Source organism: Haemaphysalis longicornis, unplaced genomic scaffold (genome assembly GCF_048455015.1).
Source record: "Haemaphysalis longicornis isolate Haplotype H1 unplaced genomic scaffold, Haemaphysalis longicornis Haplotype H1 scaffold_12, whole genome shotgun sequence".
Classification (NCBI taxonomy): domain Eukaryota; kingdom Metazoa; phylum Arthropoda; class Arachnida; order Ixodida; family Ixodidae; genus Haemaphysalis; species Haemaphysalis longicornis.
The window spans coordinates 51380870-51387711 of NW_027526225.1; the positions used below are offsets into that span (position 1 = coordinate 51380870).

Genomic DNA, 6842 nt, shown 5'->3' on the forward strand with positions numbered 1-6842 from the left:
GCTCGGCACACTCAGCGGCTCGAACCGGCGCAGACCACGGTAGCAACCGCGCTTGTCGCTGCTCTTCTGAATCAATCTGATCGCTAAAAAGTTCCACACGCGAGAAAGTATGTGTTAGTGTGGTGAAAAATTGTGCTAGGGATTGTTGTCAGGGCTTATTTTAAAAGCGGCGATCAGATATATCTGCCGCGATGCAAGCCTACGCTGACCGGTCGCCGCGGCGCGCGGTGCGCCGAGCAGCCGAGAGATGGCGATACCTGCGCGGAAGCATCGAAACAGGCTACGCAGATATCTTGGTTATAGTGAACTAGAATACTATTCTAGTTCACTGTATCTTGGTCACCGATCGCTCAAACGGCAGTTATAACTTAAATAGAGTTCCACATGCGAGAAAGGGTATGATATATAGTGAAAAGTTGTGTTGCGGATTGTCATTCGCAGTTGCACAGATAGCAGCGATCAAATATCCGCCAGGATGCTAAGCCTACAGTTCCCATCACCCGAGCCGACGCGAGCGACGCAAGCCGCCGTAGCCGATCGCGTGCGGCCGACGGGAAGCGATAGAAGCCGACACCGTTCCCTTTTCGGCACTCCGAGTTACAGCGGAACGCAGCACAAGTTGTGGGCATTGTTCCGCGCACAACGAGCACACACAAAAAATCAAACGATGTAAATACAACCACGACCCCTTCCCGCTTGTGCGGGAGCTGTGGGGAATGTCGTCTGCTGCCCCTACTGGACTGCTTAGGGACTTGGCCGCTAGGGGATTGCGCATGCGCAGTGGGGTTGTGAAAGAGGCGGATTGAGCAATGCGATCAAGACCGCGGTGAAAACAATAAGAAAGCCGTGGCTTGCCCTGAAGTCGTCGCACCCCAGAAGACGCGCGAAACACAGCGCTTTTTTTTTTGTTTTACCACTTTCCCACTGAGAGGAATGTTCTTGGCTCTCACATCCCTAAGCGTCATAAACAGGGCTTCCTCCAACCTCTTGTGAGGGGTTGTCAAGTATTTTCTTCGGCGCAATATTCCAGACGAAGCGGCATGGATGATGGAGTCCTTCCCCTTCAATCAATATTGTGGAAAGTGTTCTGGCCAGGATTCTGTGGTCTGCAGCCACGGGACTACTCAGTGAATACCGTAGAGCTCCGTAAAAACGAGACCAGATGCGTCGTTTTGTTTCTTACGGGGCCAATGATCTTCGTAGCGTTCTTACGAAACGTATTCAAAATTGCTGCTTTTTAAATTGTATCGGTTTCTCTAAATTATTGGTTAAATCGGGAATGCCGTTGAATATATTTCGTTAATTTGAGTTCATAAAAGCATTGAGCCGCATAGGCTCCTTTGGGGGAGCTCGAATTTGTTCGTCAGATCGCGAAAGATCGCGTTTCATTATATCGAGTTCTGACAATATATGAATTTACTGAAGCAAGAAAACCCCACCCTACCTACACCTTCTCATTGATAGAGCTAACAGTGAGACGAAAAGTTGAAGAATTCAGGATTGTGCTGCAGAACCGGTACTCAGCTCTAATCGACGAAGTAGAGTTTACGGCACAGGAAGCCAGCGACAATCTTACACGCATTGTCACGGAGTGGGTGGTAGAACTCGGAGGTACGATCACTAGACAGGATACGGCAGGGGCGTAGCCAGAAATTTTGCTCGGGGGGGTGGGGGGCTGAGACTGCACCTCGACCTCCTCCATATGATTTTTCAAGGGATTAAAATATGTTTTTTATTTATTTGTTTAGGTACACTAAGGGCCCCGAAGTGCATTACATATTGGGGATCGAAAAAGAAAAAAATAAACATAGGATCAGTGTACAAAGAAAACCATGGTAAGAAATTATACACACATAAGGCAATAACACAATTTGTACACTCACTAGTTGCTATCAGCAATAGCAAAGTGGACAGAGTATGTTATAACATAGACAAGGCAATAGAAGTTCATTTACCACTTGGTTTCCGAATTGATAAAGTCCGGTTCCATCCATTCGCGTGAGGTACTCATTTTGAAGATATGATAAATATGTATAATAAGTATTTATGTATATATACATAATAAATACAAAACTATTAACTGATAACAATGTATGTTACACGTTCGGGACGAATTATTGAACCCGTCGTACTGTCAAGAACAAGAAAAATAAAATATTTCTTCATAAAATGTATTCGTATGTTCCTAGAATTGCTGCAGAACTGCTATCACTGCATGTAATTTTGTTTTGTCTACATAACAACTAACACTTAAAGAAATATGTAAAAATATAAACAGATATCCTTAAGAAACATGAAAGCAAAAGACACAGAAGTAAAGAACTACATTCATCTAAAACTAACAAAAGATTGCATGCAGTGGATATTATAAACGTGAAAAGCACGAAACAACTTGCGGGCGGACGTTTTAATGTCGCTTTGTCATTCAAGAATTTTTTTTCCATTTTTGCTGACATGTGACGGTTAGGGACAAATCTGAACGCCGCTGTCTTTTACGCCATTATAAGGCGTAGGTTAACAGTCGCGTACAGCGGATAATTCCAACAAGATTATTCACAGAAAAAAAGGAGTCAAAACGTACACTTGTGGAGAAAAAAGCGAGACGATTATATTTGGATGACGGCAACAAAAGTTGTCTTGAATTTCCTCTAGTGCTGCGATCACCGCTTCAAAAAGACTGACAAATGAAAGCACTGCATCATGCTTTTCCACCCAGCGCGTTTCGCATAATCCCAGAAGCCGCTGCCTTGTGGACTCTGGGCACATCAAACTTATCATTTTTCTCAGAACGCGTGAACGGTTAGCAGATTTCCGAAAAAAATTCGATGTTTCCTTTAGCGTCCCAAAGCAGTTTCGGATATCTGTAATGGAGCAGGCCGCACACAAAACTAGGTTAAGGGAGTGGCTGGCGCAATGTGTGTACAATGCGGTCGGATATTTTTCGCGAACGACGGCTTGCACACCATTGTTTCTACCTGCCATAGAGCTTGCGCCGTCATACCCTTGGCCACGAAGGTGTTGCATGTTAATTCCTAGGTCAATGAGAAATTTGATAATTGTGTCGGCAAGGGCTCTGCCGCTTTGGTCCTGTATTGGCACAAAGCCTAAAAACACTTCTTCGATGTTGTCGGTATCCTTGTTTAGGTACCTTGCGCAAACGGTAAGCTGTTCAATTCCAGCAATGTCTGTAGTTTCATCGGCAAGTACTGCAAAGCAGCCTGAGGCGTTTACTTTTGCAACCAATCTTTCTTTGATGACTTCGCCAGAAATTTCTATAATTTGGTTTTGTACCGCTGGGCTTAAATACGAGGCATTACTGGGGCAGCCCTCCAGGTGGTCCTTCAGAGCTGTATCGCCACAATCGGCTCGCATTCGAAGTAGCGCTCTGAAGTTTCCTTCGTTTTCCGCGGAGACGGCGCTCAAGTCCAGAGGACCGCTGTCCCTATGGCCACGCAGAGCCAGACCCTGCCGTGCGCAAAAAAGAACTGTCTCAACAACAGGCTGCAATTTTCTTCTGTTTTCTCTTATTTGATTTTGTCTGCCCTGGTCCAGCTGATCAACCACACTAGGTGCGTTTCCTAAGAACGTTTGGATAAAGTTATCAGCCGCCAGTTGACAATCACGGTGATATTTGGTGCTTTCGTGCGCATCAAAGATTTCGAGAGCGTGCTTCCATTTCTGAAAGGCTTAGACACGAGGGCTCCAGTGCGTGCATGTTGGCCCTTGCCAACCTCCGGCCCGCAGAACAGGACGCACACTCGACAAAAAGCACCTTGTTGAAGGTCTGAGTAGCTCAACCATCGATATCTATCGAGCCATGCCGACTGAAATCTTCGGTTTTGCTTCAAATCTTTCGTAGATTTGAATCTGTATCCTTGAGGTGGAATCCACGGAGATGTCAGAAGCTGATATCTGGTCTGGTCTTCCATTGTTGAGTAATTCGAGTGCAGCCCTATGTCAAATTTGCTTGTTAGGACCGTTTGCGCATCTGAAAGAGTTAAATATTTGATATCACTATACGTGGTTCGATACATGAGCGATCTGTTTCTAAATTGTGCACAATAACTGAACGAATAAGAAAAATATGTGCGAATTCTCACCAGATGAGCATGTTGAGCCTGTCGGTACAGACGGTACAGACGCATGCTTCTGAGTTTCCAGATGTGGCTCTGGCACCAGTCCTTCGTCTCTTGTGTCAGTAGAGATTTTTTGTCTTGAACCAGTACCTGCGCAAACCACAAGGGAAAAAAATAAACAGCAGCCCTCTCTTGTCGCTATACCCAATGGCCCAATAATGCGCCATCTTTGTTTATAAGCTCCTACCGCCATGTATATAAGTAGCATAATGTTCGGTGTGTGAAACTGCACCTTTGTCCTGCGCGAGCAAGGTGTTTCCTGCAATGCTCAGCGTAACGCGCTGGTTCACCGGTTTGTGACTTAGAAGCTGTTTTCGGACTAAGAAGCGGAATCTATATGTGTTTAGGGGAAACAGCGTAAGATGTGCCACCTAGGCTAAGGGTGCAGTGGCGACAAACTCAATACGAGTTGTAGAAAAACCAAATTTTTTAGACTGCGCCTCGTCATAGCTCCGTCACCCCCGTGGTTATCCGGCCTGTTCAATCCTACGCGTGATCAAAACCAGACGTGAAAATTGCATGTCAGGGAAGGGGACATTTTTTTAGCGTGAGTAGCAATTTTTTCGATTTTTTATGCAAACCATGGAAGGGAGCGCTCCTCTGTGTTCTTGAAAAGAGAAGAATTTTTTTCTTTGAAGGGGGAAGAGGGTTGTCTCATCACGCGACTGAAGGACCTACTGAATAAAAAGACAGCGCAAGGCTTGATCCACAGTGCTTTTCGTCCTGCCGGCATCGTCGGCATTGTACGCCGGCGTGGCGAAAACATTTTAAGAAAGGAGGAGGAGGAATCAACTTTTACTGAGCCCAAGAAATCGGTGGTGCGCGCTGGCACCAGACGGGGTGGTTCCCTAGTTACGGGACCCATATGTTCCCAGCAGCTCCTGGCCCCTGTCTGTCAGCGCGAGCTGAGTCGGCAGGGCGGGGCTGGTCAACAAGGTCTCCCATCGCTCAAGGGGTTGGGGATTGGGGGTGTTGTGGGGAAGGGAAGGAGGGGGGGTCTTGAGTTCTGTACACTCTGCCAAGATGTTCGGCAGGGTGCCCCTCTCTCTTTTGCAAAACGGACAGAGCGTATCGTGTTCCGCAGGGTACATGCGGTTCATCAGTACGGGATGCGCAAGCGATCCCGCCTGCGCTCGACGCAGGATCGTCTGTTGCTGCCTAGTCAGTTTGGGGTGCGGTTCCGGCAGTCTGCACCTCTCCTCTCGGTACATCCGGGATTCCTTCTCCTTTAAGAAAGGCAGCGACAACATCGAAATAATGATTTCGAAACCGAACATGATTGAATTTCAAGCAGTTGCATGACTGAAGGAAAAAAATAGGACATATACAGAAAAGGTCTCAGTACTGAAAAGAATGCATGCAAACAAATGTCTCCACGAATGAAAGTCAGGAGAACTGACTTTTATGAGAAAGAGTTGCTGTTACATGTTGGTTATGCTAACGCTTACTTTCGCAAATAATGCATCTTATTCCCCTCACTTGACTACTGGTTTATCAGTAATAATGTTGCTATTTTGCAAACGTAGCTGCCAATACCTGTCCGCCTACGAAAACCCGATTCTAGGCTTCAAGATCATGCATTTTACGCACCATACATTGAACACAAGAAAACCCGTAAAAGAAATAGCATAGTTACCTTTGCTGGCTTCAGTGTCTTGGCACGGACGCTTGGACGTAGGAGGAAAAAATGTCGATATCCTCTTCTGTGACATATTGTAACGCCGAATTCCGTGCAGTCGCTACGCGGCATTGAAGGGCAGACAGATGAACTCCGAAGACATATTAAGTTGAATATTTACACTAAAGGTTCTTATCTTCCCTGATGATCTGACGACGACGATTGTAGGGGAGGTTTCTTTAACAGTATATTTAAACGAAAGAAAAAATATTTGCAGACTGAAGTTGAAGTTGAGCAGAGTAAGAAGTAAAATAAGCGTATCAGACAGCTAACTTTGTGTGAAACCCTGAGGATCCGACCCCGAGACGTCGTGTCTCGTTGTTTTGATCGGTCACTTAGGCTCCGCCCACGACGCACGTGCCAATCAGCATCTCGTGGCGATCTGGTTGGTTGCATTCACAAATCCGTGCATAAACTGCGGCGGACAACGCCCCCGTAACCCCGAAACGTTGTAACTCTCTCCCACCACTAGAAAAAAAGGAAAAGAAAAACAATTAAGTAAAACACAACAAACGAAACCACGTGCAAATACTTGAGGGCACCTGTTAAGTTCGATCACCTCTTTTCCTAAAATCGCGAGCTGCTCGTTTATTCTGTCATATGTTCTTTTTTTTCCTGCCGATTGGGATGCGGTGATGAATGGACAGCGCGGAGCGCAGACGGAAACACATTACTTCGCGCCTCTGGGCTTGACGCGGGCGGCCACGGGGCGGGTTCAAAGAAGGGACGCGCGCTGCGCATCGTTTCGTTTGTTTGTAATGATGCCGCAGCGCCCGGTGCCGGCGCCTCGGTTTGAGGGAAGTGGTAGGCTTGGCCGCTGCTGTATCGGGCAGGTCGACGAACTGCGGCAAGTATTCGCGGGGAGGGCTATGACGAACTAACGAGGCCGTCTGAGTGGCCCTCGTTTTGTGCGATCCCGAGCACTTTGGACCAACCGCGGGTAGAAGGGTTGTTTTCGCCTGCAGGTGTCCCCGCGAGACGGTTGAATGGACTTCTCCCGCCAGTCATTCTGGGGATCTAGGCTTGGA

General features: G+C 46.9%; 1 long non-coding RNA gene across 1 annotated transcript; it reads right to left on the minus strand.

Annotated features, from left to right (window-relative positions):
* Nucleotides 1–3686: 3686 nt before the first annotated feature.
* On the minus strand, nt 3687–6195 carry LOC144161966 (uncharacterized). Its single transcript, XR_013320550.1, has 3 exons — nt 5773–6195; nt 4101–4226; nt 3687–3988 (listed from the first exon to the last, which is right to left on the minus strand). It is a non-coding gene; the product is annotated as an uncharacterized LOC144161966 (long non-coding RNA).
* Between the last annotated feature and the right edge of the window lie 647 nt (nt 6196–6842).